This window comes from Salvelinus fontinalis, chromosome 19, assembly GCF_029448725.1.
Source record: "Salvelinus fontinalis isolate EN_2023a chromosome 19, ASM2944872v1, whole genome shotgun sequence".
NCBI lineage: Eukaryota > Metazoa > Chordata > Actinopteri > Salmoniformes > Salmonidae > Salvelinus > Salvelinus fontinalis.
In genome coordinates, this window is record NC_074683.1 from 4002312 (window position 1) to 4020799 (window position 18488).

General features: G+C 42.3%; 1 protein-coding gene across 5 annotated transcripts in view; it reads right to left on the reverse strand.

Annotated features, from left to right (window-relative positions):
* The window catches only part of tns1b (tensin 1b), a 268646-nt gene that overhangs the window by 219032 nt on the left and 31126 nt on the right, over positions 1 to 18488 (reverse strand). The gene's annotated exons all lie outside the window — the stretch shown is intronic.

Sequence of the window (18488 nt, forward strand, 5' to 3'; positions counted from 1 at the left end):
ACATTAGGTATAGACACATAACCTTTTGTGTGTGATTTAGTGGCAATACGGGCATGGTACTCTTCGCAGGATTTAGAGGCAAGGTCTAAAGCTGAGAGTGTGAGAGAGGAATGACCCAGAAGTGCTATGGATAGGGGATCTGAGAGAAGGGTCTCTAAATGTGATAGAGTAACAGCTGTAGTTGAGAGACCAAAACAGAAACCCATTTGTTGATTTTAACTGACCTTTTAAACCTTTTCACATACTACGTTCTAGATATGAAAGAAATATGTATTGTTTTTCCATTGCTATGTTGAAACAAAAATGGATACATTTAAAACTGTAAAGGATTTACACAATAAAGTCAAAGACATTTATTTTGGAGTACTCAAAGAGTGAAACATATAGCTTGGGAGAAGAGTGTGATGGTCAGCAGAACCAGGGATGGGGTGGGGTGAAGAGGTCAGGTGCACAGCCAGGAGCCAATGAGGGGCCAGGCAGGCTAGGGTCACCCTTTGTGTTATAGCAGGCGCTAAATGGAAAACGTTTCAACCTGACACATTTGTTGGAACTTTGACTGGTTCCTTAGTTTGCTTCATTGACAACAGTGTCTTCTGTCGGAGTTCGAGGGAGGGGATATAGGAGGTAAATAATAACAACACTCTCCTATATCCACCATTGAGTGTGAGATGAGTTAGCGGCACGACACAGTGCTAACATTCAGGTCGGCTTGTCCTCCTTTGAAGCTGAAATAGATTTATGGCACTTCCACAATGGAGTCGTGTTTTTCATTTTCCCAGAGATTGCATGGCAAATGCCTCTCCTAGTGATATCCTCAAGCGGATATGTAGGATTTCTATCCCCCGAATCTACAAGGCACCAGGAGGGACACGATCCTGCATTCTCTTTCATACACACTAGATGTGTTGACACCTCTTATCATCATCGCCTTTACTGTAACGTCACGGACACCCATGTTTTTATATGCCTTTATTCTATCACAACAACTACATTGAAATGGGTGATTTTCAGATAAGGAGAGATTATATCATGTAAAGAAAGTAGCAGGGGAGGTGTTGATATGGTGTTCAACTCAGTTTTTGTGTGTGTGTGTGTGTGTGTGTGTGTGTGTGTGTGTGTGTGTGTGTGTGTGTGTGTGTGTGTGTGTGTGTGTGTGTGTGTGTGTGTGTGTGTGTGTGTGTGTGTGTGTGTGTGCGCGCGTCCGGCATAAACAAAGACACCCAGAACAATCTGTTCCCTAGCAGCGGCCAGGTCAGCTGGGGAAGCAGTAGAGCTGCAAGCGGATTGGATGGGGTGTGTTCTCCAACACCATCGTGGATGGAGAAAAAAAAATAGTTTCCATCAACAGGCTCTGCACAGGAAACACTGTGTCCCCAGCAGGAAGCGCCTGTACAGAACAACAGAGTGGACCAGGGGGCCTAACTTCAGTTTGTGTGTGTGTGTGTGCATGTGTGAGAGAGAACTGGATACTGCTGTAAACACAGCACCACACCCCCTTAGAGCTGCTAGTCCCCGGGGTACCCTGTCACCTCACCGAGTTCACACCACACCCCCTTAATGAGGGCGCACCGTGGATTGCGTCATCTCCTGGAAGCTTTCCAAGAAACCAATGAGAGTTACTTGGCAGGTTCACATGTGGTCATACATTAAGTCAATACACTCCACATGTGCTATTCGTGACATCCATGTTAATGCAGCAATACATATGGATGATGATCACTGAAGGCAAAGGCTAATGATGAGTGGACAATGGACAAAATGTATGATATCCTAGGCATGTAAATATCTTATTACATTTTACAAAGCTTTTGGATTTATATTATACTGTGTTATGCTTTGTGGCGTTGTGCAGCGGCAAGTGCAGTGTGAGTAAGGAGTAGATATTTCAGCTCCTCCTGTTGGGATTGACACGGGGCATTGACCAGCCCATGCTAGGAGAAAAGACAGGGTTATTGGAGACTAAAACACAAGGAAAGTTTATCAGGACTCAGACCACGTTTTCGATACATTGAAAGAAGGGGTAGGTTGGTTTGAAGGGGTTTACTTTGTCACTCAACTTCTGACAAGTGTTTCTTCACAAGCGCAATAGTAACCTTAGCGATAGTGATTCTGTCCAATGGCGGTGGCTTATGCAAATAGCCCCATAGGCAGTTGTAAAGGGGCACGCTTGACTGGCTGCGAAACTGTGTCCGTCACATTGGTTTTCCATTTCACATGAACTTCCCTTTGTGCTAAAAAGTCTGTTTTTGTATGGTTTAATTGAATTAACTCCTGTGGAGGAAACAGATGCCTCATTTTGGAGAAGGGGGAGACAGTCCTTACGGAAAAACCACATGAATTCACCAGGTCACGTGATCTTATGAGAAGTTAATGTGATAACATACAGTACCAGTCAACAGTTTGGACACACCTACTCATTCAAGGGTTTTTCTATATTTTTACTATTTTCTACATTGTAGAATAATAGTGAAGACATCAAAACTATGAAACCACCAGTGATGGAAAAAATACGCAACTGTCATACTTTAAAAGAAAATTACTCAGGTAAAAGTGAAAGTCACCCAGTAAAATACTACTTGAGTAAAAATCTAAAAGTATTTGGTATCAAAAGTAAAAGTATTAATCATCTCAAATTCCTTATATTAAGCAACCCAGACCACATGATTTTCTTGTTTTTTAAATTTACGGATAGCCACTTCAACAGTCAGACATAATTTACAAACGAAGCATTTGTGTTTAGTGAGTCTGCCAGATCAGAGGCAGTAGGAATTTATAATTTTTGACAACTTTTATTTTTACTTCACTATATTCCAAAAAACAATATTGTACTTTTTATTCCATACATTTTCCCTGACACCCAAAAAAGTACTCATTATATTTTGAATGCTTAGCAGGATAGGAAAGTGGTCTAATTCATGCACTTATCAAGAAAACATCCCTGGTCATCCCTACTGCCTCTGATCTGGCGGACTCACTAAACACAAATGCTTAGTTTATAAATTATGTCTGAGAGTTGGAGTGTGCCCCCAAAAGAGACCTCAGAAAAAAACGGTAGGCCTCCACAAGTCGGGTTCATCCTTGGGAGCAATTTCCAAATGCCTGAAGGTACCATGTTCATCTGTACAAACAATAGTACGCAAGTATAAACACCATGGGACTACGCAGCCGTCATGCTGCTCAGGAAGGAGACGCATTCTGTCTCCTAGAGATAACTGTACTTTGGTGTGAAAAGCGCAAATCAATCCCAGAACAACAGCAAAGGACCTTGTGAAGATGCTGGAGGAAAAAGGTACGAAAGTATCTATATCCACAGTGAAACGAGCCCTATATAGACATAACCTTAAAGCAAGGAAGAAGCCACTGCTCCAAAACCATTATAAAAAAGCCAGACTACGGTTTGCAACTGCACATGAGGATAAAGATCGTACTTTTTGGAAAAATGTCCTCTGGTCTGATGAAACAAACATAGAACTGTTTAACTCAGGAAGTTAAAGCTTGGTCGCAAATGGGTCTTCCAAATGGCCAATGACCCCAAGCATACTTCCAACGTTTTGGCAAAATGGCTTAAGGACAACAAAGTCAAGGTATAGGAGTGGCCATCACAAAGCCCTGACCTCAAACCTACATAAAATTTGTGGGCAGAACTGAAAAAGCATGTGCGAGAAAGGAGGCCTACAAACCTGACTCAGTTACACCAGCTCTGTCAGGAGGAATGGGTCAAAAAGCTGAAATAAATCATTCTCTCTACTATTATTCTGACATTTCACATTCTTAAAATAAAGTGTGATCCTAACTGACCTAAAACAGGGAAATTTTACTTGGTTAAATGTCAGGAATTGTGAAAACATCCGCATTGAGCTAAAGTAAAGGAGAGGGGTGACCTCGACAATTTATTGTTAAACGAGAGGCTGCCTGGATCTTTAATTTAAATACCCTTGCTCCCTTCGGTCTCAACGTAGACTTTGATCTGAAGCCATTCTTGTGATTATTGTGATTTTGCTATTGTAAAGGTTTGTAGGCTTATTTAGCCAAACTGTGATCGTACGCTATCCATTTATGTTTTTTGTATGCTATTTTAATATATGAGAACTAAGCAATAATATCAGGCCACACCCGGCCATGATTACTTACACCTGTGTTTCTTTTGACACTATATAAATGATTCACCCCGCAGAGTTTGTCATTATACCCTGATGAAAACAGCGTGTCTGTCGAAACGTTGGACATAACATTTTTGCATCTGAGCTCCTAGAGTGTGCGGCTCTCCTTTGTTTTTTTAGGTGTTCCACTCCACTAGCCAGCACCTCACCTAAATAGGTGTGCGTTTCCTTCGCCTCTAGACAATGCAGCACATTGACAATAATGTTGTTTCCAATTTGATCTTAATATAAATCCACAAGCATTCTATAATTAGAATATTAGTTTGTGTTTCTTACATCTGCACACAGCTAGTTTGTATTTTCTGAGCAAGTTAAGCGAAATTGTGTTATCCACTAACGCTAATCGCTAGTTAGCTGGAAAACGTAGCTAGCTAATACAGCCTGATACCAGTGCTGGTGGAGGCCTAAATCAGCATGTTGTTTGTGCAACAGTATCTTCTAAATCAAAGCGGAATTAGGCAAAGCATGAATATGTTGGCTATATGAATAAAGATTTAATGTAGCCAAAGATTATAGGGTCCCCTAGGAAACACGGAACATCACTTTGATTCCTACCCTGTCACAATAACTCGTCCATGGCATTTTCATTTGTTGTCATGTCAAACACTGTATTCAAAGTGCCCACTATTATTTATATTCTAACTATCGAATTATAACAAACATTGTATTTCCATGATTCCAAAAGTTCACCCAAGTGTTTTGATCTAAATCGCAATTGCAACATTTGGATAAAAGTAAGGCCTAATATTTTTGCCCATATCTTGTGTGGAAATGATCTCAAATGAGAGCAGGAAATGCAGAAATTGTGTGGGTGGAAGCTTGTGTGGGTGGAATATGGGTGGAATATGTGGGTGGAATATGCCCGCAACACCCTTCCCTGCTCTGCCACGGGCCTATCGCCATTTGAGTGTTCCCTGGGGCATCAGCCCCGCTCTTCCCCGAGCAGGAAGAAGAGGTCGATATACCTTCTGCCCAGAGCCCGGTCGGCCCTCCTCAAGACCACCTCCAGGTATCGACGACAAGCGGATCGCCATCGGACCCCGGCTCCCCAATATCGTCTCGGACAGAAGGTTTGGCTATCCAGCCTGGATCTGCCCCTCCGCGTGGAATCCCGCAAACTCTCCCCCCGGTTTATTGGCCCGTTTCCCATCTCCAAAATGATTAGCCCCTATGCTGTTCATCTTCTGTTGCTCCATACCCTTCGTATACATCCCACCTGTCCAGAGTTAAACCCATGTCTCACAGCCCTTTGTCTCCTGTTTCTCTGTTTCTCTGTTGCCAGTTTGTTTTGTTTCGTCAAGCCTATCAGCGCTTTTCCCTCTGTTCCTGTTTTCTAGTTTTCCCGGTTTTGACCTTTCCTGCCTGCCCTAACTGTTAGCCTGCCTTCCGTCCTGTACCTTTGCCCCACCTATCTGGATAACTGACCCATGCCTGCCTTGACCTGTCTTTTGCCTGCCCCTGTTGGATTAATCAACTGTTGTTAATTCAACATTGTCTGCATCTGGGTCTGGGTCTTACCTCAAACGTGATAGCCAAGGGCATGCTCCAACACTCAGACATAATTTACAAACAAAGCATGTTTGCCAAATCAGAGGCTGTAGGGATGACCAGGGATGTTCTAATGAGTGTGTGAATTGGGAAATGTTCCTGTCCTGCTAAGTCTTGGAAATGAGTACTTTGGGTGCCAGGGAAAATGTATGGAGTAAAATGTATCATTTTCTTTAGGAATGCAGTGAAGTAAAATTTGTCAAAAATATAAATCGTAAAGAACAGATACCCAAAAACAATGCTTAAGTAGTACTTTCAAGTATTTTTACTTAAGTACTCTACACCACTGACTGGCTCTGATGCTCGTCAGATGTGGCCAGGCTTGCAAACCCACACGAATTACAAAGGGGAACCCACCCGAGTGCTGCCCAGTGATGCAAGCCTGCCAGTCGAGCTAAATGCCTTATATGCTCGCTTCGAGGCATGCAACACTGAACCATGCGTGAGAGCAACAGCTGTTCTAGACAGCTGTGTGATCACGCTCTCCATTGCCAATGTGAGTAAGACCTTTAAACAGGTTAACATTCACAAGAACGCAGGGCCAGACGGATTACCAGCATGCATACACAGAGCATGCATTGACCAGCTGACAAGTTTCTTCACTGACATTTTCAACCTCTCCCTGACCCAGTCTGTAATACCTATATGTTTCAAGCAGACCACCACAGTCCCTGTGCCCAAGAACACCTGTCTAAATTACTGCCGCCCCATAGCACACACATTTGTAGCCATTAAATGCTTTGAAAGGATGGTCATTAACACCATCACCCCAGAAACCCTGGACCCACTCCAATTCACATACTGCCCAAACAGATCGACAGATTCCATCCTCAAAACGTTGCCAACCAAATTAAAGCCACTCTAAGTGACTGTAATAACATCCTTTGTGTCTCAACAGCTGTCCATGCCAGAGTCTTTGTGGGCGACTTTCCGCATTGCTGAATCTGTAATTTCTTGAAAGCCTGTTTCTAAAAGAAATCTCATTCACACATCTTTTGACCCCAAACCATTAATTTACTCAAACAGTCACAGAGTTGACTAAAATAACATTGTTAACAGTTATAGATGCCCTAAAATCTGTCAAATTCATAACAGCCATTAATTAGCTTATAATTTCTTGGAAGCAACTCTTAAGCTTAAGTGAGAGGGCATCTATTTCCTGTAAATTGGGTGCTATTCACACACATCTTCCCTCACTGTAAGAGTCACCTCTATTTTTTTAAACGTTATTTAACAAGGCGAGTACAAATCCTTATTTTCAATGACGGCATAGGTTATCTGCCTTGTTCAGGGGTAGAACGACAGATTTTTACCTTGTCAGTTCAAAGATTCGATCTTGCAACCTTACTAGTTGTTACTAGAAGCATGTGACAATGAACATTTTATTTTATTTTATACATTTAATAGTTTTCCTTGAGTGTATTTTAACAAAGCTGCGATTTAGTTTGAAGTCCAAAGTGTTGGAATACACATGAAATCAGTTCTCCTGTAGACTCAGACATGGTGGCGTAGCAGGAAGATCGGAATGCTGTCAACCAAGAGGTTTTGACTTCAAATCCTAGGTGAGGACATGTTGAGTAATAATTACTATATAAATAAACAAACACAATGTATGTCAAAGTGTGTCAAGTATGTATATGAAAACACATTGATTCTCGAGATATCCTAATGACTAATTCTTATTTGCAGGGCATCGCCTGTGAAATCTCATATTAAAATACACTAGTTGACCAAAAGTACGTGGACACCAGCTAGTTGAACATCTCATTCCAAAATCATGGGCGTTTATATGGAGTTGGTCCCCCCTTTGCTGCTATAACATCCTCTACTCTTCTGGGAAGGCTTCCCATTAGTTGTCAAAATAAAATAAAATTTTATTGGTCACATCCATGTGGTTAGCATATCTTAATGAGTGTAGCGAAATGCTTGTGCTTCTAGTTCTGACAGAGCAGTAATATCTAACAAGTAATCTAACAATTCCCCAACAACTACCTAATACACACAAAACTAAAGGGCAATTGAGAATATGTACATATAGTATATGGATGAGCAATGGCCGAGTGGCATAGGCAAGGTGCAGTAGATGGTATAAAATACAGTATATCCATGTGATATGAATAATGTAAGATATGTTAACATTATTCAAGTGCCATTATTTAAACTGGCATTGTTTAAAGTGACTAGTGATCCATTTATTAAAGTGTCCAGTGACTGGGTCTCAATGTAGGCAGCAGCCTCTCTGAGTTAGTGATTGCTGTTTAGCAGTCTGATGGCCTTGAGATAGAAGCTGTTTTCAGTCTCTCGGTCCCAGCTTTGATGCACCTGTTGACCTCGCCTTCTGGATGATAGTGGTGTGAACAGGTAGTGGCTTGGGTGGTTGTTGTTCTTGATTATTTTTTTAGCCTTCCTGTGACATCGGGTGCTGTAGGTGTTATGGAGGGAAGGTAGTTTTCCCCCGGAGATGCATTGTGCAGACCGCACCACCCTCTGGAGAACCTTGCGGTTGAGGGCGGTACAGTTGCCGTACAAGGCTGTGATACAGCCCGACAGGATGCTCTCGATTGTGCATCTGTAAAGGTTTGTCTGGGTTTTTCAGCCTCCTGAGGTGGAAGAGGTGCTGTTACGCCTTCTTCACCACACTGTCTGTGTAGGTGGACCATTTCAGTTTGTCTGTGATGTGTATGCCCGGGAACTTAAAACTTTCCACCTTCTCCACTGCTGTCCCTTCGATGTGGATAGGTGGTGCTCCCTCTGCTGTTTCCTGAAGTCCACGATCATCTCCTATGTTTTGTTGACATTGAGTGAGAGGTTGTTTTCCTGACACCACACTCCGAGTGCCCTCACCTCCTCCCTGTAGGCTGTCTCATCGTTTTTGGTGATCAGGCCCACTACAGGCCCATTGTGTCGTCTGCAAACTTGATGATTGAGTTGGAGGAGTACATGGCCACGCAGTCATGGGTGAACAGGGAGTACAGGAGAGGGCAGAGTACACACCCTTGTGGGGCCCCAGTGTTGAGGGTCAGCGAAGTGGAGATGTTGTTTCCTATCTTCACCACCTGGGGGCGGCCCATCAGAAAGTTCAGGACCCAGTTGCACAGGGTGGGGTTGAGACCCAGGGCCGCCAGCTTGATGATGAGCTTGGAGGGTACTATGGTGTTGAATGCTGAGCTGTAGTCAATGAACAGCATTCTTTCATAGGTATTCCTTTTGTCCAGATGGGATAGGGCAGTGTGCAGTGTTCTGGCAAATGCGTCATCTGTGGCCCTGTTGGGGCGGTATGCAAACTGAAGTGAGACTAGGGTGGCCGGTAAGGTGGCGGTGATATGATCCTTGACTAGTGTCTCAAAGTACCTCATGATGACAGAAGTGAGTGCTACGGGGCAATAGCCATTTAGTTCAGTTAACTTTGCCTTATTGGGTACAGGAACAATGGTAGCCATCTTGAAACATGTTGGGATAACAGACTGGGATAGGGAGCAATTGAATATGTCCGTAAACACCAGTCAGCTGGTCTGCGCATGCTCTGAGGACACGGCAAGGGATGTCGTCTGGGCCAGCAGCCTTGCGAGGGTTAACAAGTTTAAATGTTTTACTCAAGTCAGCTACGGAGAAGGAGAGGGGGGATGCAGTCTTTTTTAGCGAGCCACAACCGTGGCACTGTATTATCCTCAAAGCGGGCAAAGAAGGTGTTTAGTTTGTCTGGAAGTGAGACGTCGGTGTCCGTGACATGGCTGTTTTTGTTTTTGTAGTCAGTGATTTCCTGTAGACCCTGACACATATGTCTCGTGTCTGAGCCGTTGAATTGCGACTCCACCTTGTCCCTGTACCGGCATTTCGCTTGCTTGATTGCCTTGCGGAGGGAATAACAACACTGTTAATATTCAGCAATATTTCCAGACCTCTTTCCATGGTAAAATGCGGTGGATCGCGCTTTCAGTTTTGCGCAAATACTACCATCCATCCACGGTTTCTGGTTAGGATAGGTTTTAATAGTCACAGTGGGTACAACATCTGCAATGCACTTCTTTATAAACGCACTCACCGAGTCAGCGTATAGGTCAATGTTGTTCTCTGAGTTTGACAGGAACATATTCCAGTCCGTGTGATCAAAAAATCTTGAAGTGTGGCTTCCGATTGGTCAGACCAGCGTTGAAGGGCTCTCGTCACTGGTACATCCTGTTTGAGTTTCTGCCAATAAGATTGAACAAGCAAGAAGGCGTCGTGGTCTGATTTGCCGAAAGGAGAGCGGGGGGAGGGCTTTGTATGCATTGCAGAAGTTAGAGTAGCAGTGGTCGAGAGTAGTTTTCCACTGCTCCAGAGTCCAATGGCAGTGAGCTTTACACCACACCATCCAACACTTGGCATTGCGCATGGTAATCTTAGGCTTCTGTGCGGCTGCTCGTCCATGGAAATCCATTTCATCAAGCTCCCTACGAACTGTTCTGGTGCTGACGTTGCTTTCTGAAGCAGTTTGGAACTTGGTAGTGAGTGTTGCAAACGAGGACAGGCGATTTTTACGAGCTTCAGCTCTCGGCGTTTCCATTCTGTAAGCTTGTGTGGCCTATCACTTCGCGACTGAGGCGTTGTGGCTCCTAGACGTTTCCAATTCACAATAACAGCACTTACAGTTGACTGAGGCAGCTCTGACTTGTTGGAAAGGTGGAATCCTATGACTGTGCCAAATTGAAAGTCATTGAGCTCTTCAGTAAGGCCATTATACTGTCAATTTTTGTCTATGGAGATTGCATGGCTGTGTGCTCTATTTTATACACCTGTCAGCAACGGGTGTGCCTGAAATAGCTGAATACAATAATTTAATGGGGTGTCCACATACCTTTGTATATATAGTGTATATCCACACTAAAACGTGGAAATTTCACATGTGAAATCATTAGTTTTTTCCATAAGGGAGGGTATCATCCATCTATCACTATATTGTTCTGTTAGGGAGACAGCAAAAATTACTTAATTGAAGATTAATGGAAGGATATAAAGCTCTACATGACTCCCATGGGAAAATTAAGCAAGGTGTCTACGATTCACATGGTCTGCATAAAAAAAGCCCACATTTTCCCTATATAGTGCACTACTTTTGGTCATTTGGCCATAAAAGTTGTTAGTGGGAATTTAGCCTTGGAGTGGTCACACAAATACACTGCCCATGCCACTACCTTCACTCAAAAATAACCACATCATCTCTCACCATCTTGACAGTGTCACCATCTGCTGGCCAAAGACCACAGGTTCTCTGTTTTTCAGGTTTCCATCCTCCAATCTTTGTCATTTTATACAGATTATCTCTCGCCACTGTCTGGTTCTTTCTCTCCATTTCTCTCACACACAATCATGGTTTTCTAATGGTTTTCTAATTTCTTACTTCTGAGGCAACTCAGTGCATCAAGTAATATGCCTCAATTCAGAAACATTTAGTTGTCAACCTCCTTATGATACTTTTGTGACAGTGATTTTAAGACTAAGATAAACACGCTCCCTTGGAAGTGAATCAAACAGCAGCTTTCTGGAAGAAGAAAACAGGAGAGACAGTATACTTGTATTGTTTTGTCTAGATGTGAGGTCCCAGCTTCACAGCGGCCATGGAATGTAAATTCTGTGTTTATTTTGCCTTCTTCCCTTTCTTTCATGTCTGCTCCTCTTCAGTCCTAGCATCAGTATATCACCTGACTTCAAATAATAACCTAAAGTAGATAGATAAAAGTAGATAAAACTGTAATGGAAACAAATGTTTGCCCAGTCTCTGAGCAAGTGCTGGGGAAAAGAGGCCTCAATCAGAGTCATCTCAATTTTCTTGAGTTCTGGTGAAGAAAATGTCTGCAGTTTTGTCAACAATATATAGACGTCTCAGATCTTATAGGGATGGGAGAATGAAAAAAACATGACACAAGCTACGTTTCCATCCACAGTTTTCATGTGAGTCATACCGTATAAAAAACAACAACAACATGACAGCTGTGACGGAAACAGGAAGTTTCAGAACAATTCTCTAAATGCAGACTGATGATTTGTTCGTTCGACATGGTGGGATCTTTTTGTGTCGGTAAAATTAAGTATGCAATAAATGGTAGTGGAAATGCCATTATGCACAAATATTTATATAAGAAACATCATATCGAAGTAAACTAAGAGTCACGTGATGATATGGTGTGCTGTCTATGACTCGGGAAACCATACAGTATATTAGGCTACAGATTAAATAAATGATGATGAACTTCACAGGGTGGTGAAAGTGGACGGTTGTGAGCTTGATGCTCCTTTCCAATAAATATTGAGGGTCTTATTCTGGTGACAAGGTGATCAAATCAAAACAAACTTTATTTGTCACATGTGCCAAATACAACAAGTGTAGACCTTACCATGCATGAAATGCGTAATTACAAGCCCATAACCAACAGTGCAGTTCAAGAAGAGTTAAGAAAATATTTACCAAATAGACTAAAGTAAAAAAAATAATAAGAAAAAGTAACACAATAAGAATAGCAATAACGAGGCTATAGAGGGGGTACCAGTACTGAGTCAGTGTGCGGTGGTACAGGTTAGTTGAGGTAATTTGTACATGGAGGGTGGGGTAAAGTTACTTTGCATAGATAATCAATCGATGCTTGACTGCGGTTTGACAAATACAAATATTCTTATATTCTTCTTATCCATAATAATCTGATCATGCACAACCTACTCGCACTGTATCTGTGATATGTTGGCTAGAGCACACGTGCCAAGACCAGAGTAGGCACATTTGTTATTTAACGTGTGCTCCCTCTCCCGCCTCTAGGTCACCAGGCTCCTCGTGATCGCGCACACCTGTCACCATCGTTACGCACACTTGGACATCACTCCCCTGATTACCTTCCCTATATATGTCACTACCTTTGTTTTTTTCCCCAGGAGTTATTGTTTCTGTGTCATGTCTGTGCGTTGTCCGTGGTTCTTATTTTGTGTTATGTTGTTTATTTATTAAAACACTCACTCCCTGAACTTGCTTCCCGACTCTCAGCGCACATCGTTACAACGGGACAGTTTATATGTGAAAAATATGGGTAGTTGAAAATGCGATGGAAACTTTGGATTTTTATTCAGTACATGAAAACTTGAGTAAAAAAGTATATTTTGTGGGCACCAGGTCATCATGTACTGATTTTTAACCGCAAGAAGTCCGTTTGGTAGAAACACACAACTGGTGGGAAAATGCGTATATTTTTCTTTATGCTGATTTTAGAATATTTGCATGAAAATCTGTCGCCAATTGGATGGAAACCTAGCTACAGCCTTGAAATATTGCTGTGGTCAAAGTCAGTTTTTGATTCCCATTATATACTGAACAAAAATATAAACGCAGCATGTAAAGTGTTGTTCCAATGTTTTATGAGATTAAATAAAAGATCCCAGAAATGTTCCATTTGCACAAAAAGCTTATTTCGCTCAAATGTTGTGCACAAATTTGTTTACATCCCTATTAGTGAGCATTTCTCCTTTGCCAAGCTAATCAATCCACTTGACAGATGTGGCATATCAAGAAGCTGATTAAACAGCATGATCATTACACAAGTGCACTTGGTGCTGGGGACAATATAAGGCCAGTTTAAAATGTGCAGTTTTGTCACACAACACAATGCAACAGATGTCTCAAGTTTTGAGGGAGCGTGCAATTGGCATGCTGACTGCAGGAATGTCTACCAGAGCTGTTTGGCAGAAAATGTAATGTTTGTTTCTCTACCATAAACCGCTTCCGACATTGTTTTAGAGAATTTGGCAGTACGTACAACCGGCCACACAACTCCCGAACAAGTATAATCACGCAAGCCCAGGACCTCCACATCCGGATTCTTCACCTGCGGGATCGTCTGAGACCAGCCACCTGGACAGCTGATGAAACTGAGGAATATATCTGTCTGTAATAATGCCCTTTTGTGCGAAAAAAAAACTAATTCTAGTTGGCTGGGCCTGGTTCCCCAGTGGGTGACCCTGGCTCAAGTATGTGGGCATATACCCTCCCAGGCCCACCCATGGTTGTGCCCCTGCTCATGTGAAATCCATAGATTAGTGCCTAATGAATTTATTTAAATTGCCTGATTTCCTTATATGAACTGTAACTAAGTAAAATCATTGAAATTGTTTCATGTTGCGTTTATGTTTTTGTTCAGTATATCAACTGATCTGACAGATAACTGACAGATAACTGGCCAACACTCATTGGATAGCTAAAAAGAAGTTTGGCTACAATATTCTGTCCTAACATTCAAAAATGTTACCACGGGGACATTGTCCACTGAACTCCCTTTCATCCTGAAAAGAGTCAGAGTTAATCTTGCTAAGGTGTTTTGTGGTGGCAGAATTAGTATTTCTGAAAATCTAAATGTGCACAAATCTTGTCTGCTTGCTGGCTGAACCAGTCTCAAAATCAATCCATATGAAACAAAAGGCATGGATGCTAACAATGCTAGTTCACACACTGAATGCTGAATACTCCCTGTAGCTAGCTAGCTAGTGTAGTGAAGTTCTACCTAATCCACAAATTCGTTTTCATTAGTGATGCACTGATATGACATTTTTGGCCGATACCGATATCCAATATTTTCCTTGCACCAAAAACCGATACTGATAGCCAATATATATATATATTTTTTTGTAGCCTTTCAAGCATTCTAATACATTTAAATAGTAATAAAAAATATATATAATAAATAAACACACACACATGGACGCATCTCAGTGCAAGAGGCATCACTACAGTCCCTGGTTCGAATCCAGGCTGTATCACATCCGGCCGTGATTGGGAGGCCCATAGGACGGCACACAATTGGCCCAGCGTCGTCCGGGCCACCATTGTAAATAAGAATTTGTTCAAAACTGACTTGCCTAGTTAAATAAAGGTTACTCACACACACAAACCACACTGACCAAAAAGTTATTTTGTTGGCATTTACGTATGTCCCCATTACCAGTAAAGCATAATCAAAACCTATTTATTTTACTTACTTGCTGTGCTGTGCTGTTTCGTTTTTCATTTGTTTAGACCGCTGAGTGTGCGTTTCAATAAGCATTTCTCTACGGCTGGCCATGCTTTCCACCTGGCTACCCCAAACAACTCTGCACCCCCCGCAGCAACTGGCCCAAGCCCCCCCCCCCGCTTCTCCTTCACCCAAATCCAGACAGCTGATGTTCTGAAAGAGCTACAAAATATGGATCAATTCAAATCAGATGGGCTAGATAATCTGGACCCTCTCTTCCTAAAATTATCAGCCGCCATTGTTGCAACCCTTATTACTAATCTGTTCAACCTCTCTTTCGTATCGTCTGAGATTCCTAAAGATTGGAAAGCGGCCACGGTCATCCCCCTCTTCAAAGGGGGAGACACTCAAGACCCAAACTGTTAAAGACCTATATCCATCCCGCCCTGCCATTCTAAAAGTCTTTGAAAGCCAAGTGAACAAACAGATCACCGACCATTTCGAATCCCACCGTACCTTCTCCACTTTGCAATCTGGTTTCCGAGCTGGTCACGGGTGCACCTCAGCCACGCTAAAGGTTCTAAACGATATCATAACCACAATCGATAAAAGACTAAACTGTGCAGCCGTCTTCATCGACCTGGCCAAGGCCGGCAGACTCAACAGCCTTGATTTCACTAATGACTACCTCGCCTGGTTCACTAACTACTTCTCAGATAGGGTTCAGTGTGTCAAATCGGAGGGCCTGTTGTCCGGACCTCTGGCAGTATCTATGGGGGTGCCACAGAGTTCAATTCTCGGTCCGACTCTTTTCTCTGTATATACATTTGAAGTCGGAAGTTTACATAAACTTAGTTCGGAGTCATTAAAACAAATTTTTCAAACACTCCGCAAATTTCTTCTTAACAAACTATAGTTTTGGCAAGTCGGTTAGGACATCTACTTTGTGCATGACACAAGTCATTTTTCCAACAATTGTTTACAAACAGATTATTTCACAATTCCAGTGGGTAAGAAGTTTACATACAATAAGTTGACTGTGCCTTTAAACAGCTTGGAAAATTCCAGAAAATGATGTCATGGCTTTATAACCTTCTGATAGGCTAATTGACATCATTTGAGTCAATTGGAGGTGTACCTGTGGATGTATTTCAAGTCCTACCTTCAAATTCAGTGCCTCTGCTTGACATCATGGGAAAATCAAAAGAAATCAGCCAAGACCTCAGAAAAAACATTGTAGACCTCCACAAGTCTGGATCATCCTTGGGAGCAATTTCCAAACGCCTGAAGGTACCACGTTCATCTGTACAAACAATAGTATGCAAGTATAAACACCATGGGACCACGCAGTCGTCAAACCGCTCAGGAAGGAGACACTTTCTTCTCCTAGAGATTAACGTACTTTGGTGCGAAAAGTACAAATCAATCCCAGAACAACAACAAAGGACCTTGTGAAGATGCTGGAGAACACAGGTACAAAAGTATCTATATCCACAGTAAAACGAATCCTGTATCGACATAACCTGAAAGACTGCTCAGCAACGGAAAAGCCACTGTTCCAAAACCGCCATAAAAAAGCCAGACTAAGGTTTTCAACTGCACATGGGGACAAAGATTGTACTTTTGGAGAAATGTCCTCGTCTGATGAAACAAAAGTAGAACTGTTGGCCATAAGGACCATTGCTATTTTTGGAAGAAAAAGGGGGATGCTTGCAAACCGAAGAACACCATCCCAACCGTGAAGCACAGGGGTGGCAGCCTCATGTTTTGGGGGTACTTTGCTGCAGGAGGGACTGGTGCGCTTCACAAAATAAATGGCATCATGAGGGAGGAAAATGATGTGGATATATTGAAGCAACATCTCAAGACATCAGTCAGGAAGTTAAAGCTTGGTTGCAAATGAGTCATCCAAATGGACAATGACCCCAAGCATTCTTTCAAAGTTGTGACAAAACGGCAACAAAGTCAAGGTATTGGAGTGGCAATCACAAAGCCCTGACCTCAATCCTATGGAAAATGTGTGGGCAGAACTGAAAAAGTGCGAGCAAGGAGGCCTACAAACCTGACTCAGTTACACCAGCTCTGTCAGGAGGAATGTGCCAAAAATTCACCCAACTTATTGTGGGAAGCTTGTGGAAGGCTACCCGAAACATTTGACCCAAGTTAAACAATTTAAAGGCAATTCTACCAAAAACTAAGTGAGTGTATGTAAACTTCTGACCCACTGAGCATGTGATGAAAGAAATAAAAGCTGAAATAAATCATTCTCTCTAATATTATTCTGACATTTCACATTCTTAAAATAAAGTGGTGTTCCTAACTGACCTAAGACAGTGATTTTTTACATGGAATAAATGTCAGGAATTGTGAAAAACTGAGTTGAAATGTATTTGGCTAAGGTGAATGTAAACGTCCGACTTCAACTGTATCAATGATGTCGCTCTTGCTCTCTCTGCTCTTAAATGCAAGTAAAACTAAATGCATGCTCTTCAACCGATCGCTGCCTACACCTGCCCACCCGTCCAGCATCACTACTCTGGATGGTTATAACTTAGAATATGTGGACAACTACAAATACCTAGGTGTCTGGCTCTCCTTCCAGACTCACATTAAGCATCTCCAATCCAAAGTTAAATCTAGAATCGGCTTCCTATTTCGCAACAAAGCCTCCTTCACTCATACTCCCAAACATACCCTCGTAAAACTGACTATCCTACCGATCCTTGACTTCGGCGATGTCATTTACAAAATAGCCTCCAACACTCTACTCAGCAAATTGGATGCAGTCTATCACAATGCCAACTGTTTTGTCACCAAAGCCCAATATACTACCCACCACTGCGACCTGTATGCTCTCGTTGGCTGGTCCTCACTACATATTCATCGCCAAACCCACTGGCTCCAGGTCATCTTTAAGTCTTTGCTTGGTAAAGCTCCACCTTATCTCAGCTCACTGGTCACCATAGCAACACCCACCCATAGCACGCACTCCAGCAGGTATATTTCACTGGTCGTCCCCAAAGCCAACACCCCTTTGGCCGCCTTTCCTTCCAGTTCTCTGCTGCCAATGACTGGAATTAATTGCAAAAATCACTGAAGTTGGAGACTTATATCTCCCTCACTAACTTTAAGCGTCAGCTGTCAGAGCAGCTTACCGATCGCTGCAGCTGTACACAGCCCATCTGTAAATAGCCCATCCAACCAACCAACCAACTACCTACCTCACCCCATATTTGTTTTTGTTTTTCTGCTCTTTTGCACACCAGTATTTCTACTTGCATATCCTCATCTCCACATATATCACTCCAGTGTAAATTGCTAAATTGTAATTACTATTACGCCACTATTGGACTATTTATTGCTTTACCTCCTTACTTCATTTGCACACACTGTATACAGATATTTCCATTGTGTTATTGACTGTACGATTTTTTATGTCGCACTGCTTTGCTTTGTCTTGGCCAGGTCGCAGTTGTAAATGAGAACTTGTTGTCAACTGGCCTACCTGGTTAAATAAAGGTTACATTTTGTAAAAATGTAAAGTGGCATAATTCTACAATTTGTATTCGTTTGCATAACTGTCAATGACATACTTTTATTTTGAAGGCAAACCCTAAATTCCACTATTTTGCCTAATCCAAACTACCAAGCTAAAGCTAGCTACCCCAGAAGAAAAGTATGCTTTATTACCAACGCAGTATTGTAAACAGATCGTTCGTGGCCGGTGTTTGCAGACTTTTTTGTACAGCGGTAACAGTGCTACTGTATCTTTTTTGACACGCAAAGACCCAAACGGCGTTCCATAGTATGTATGTCG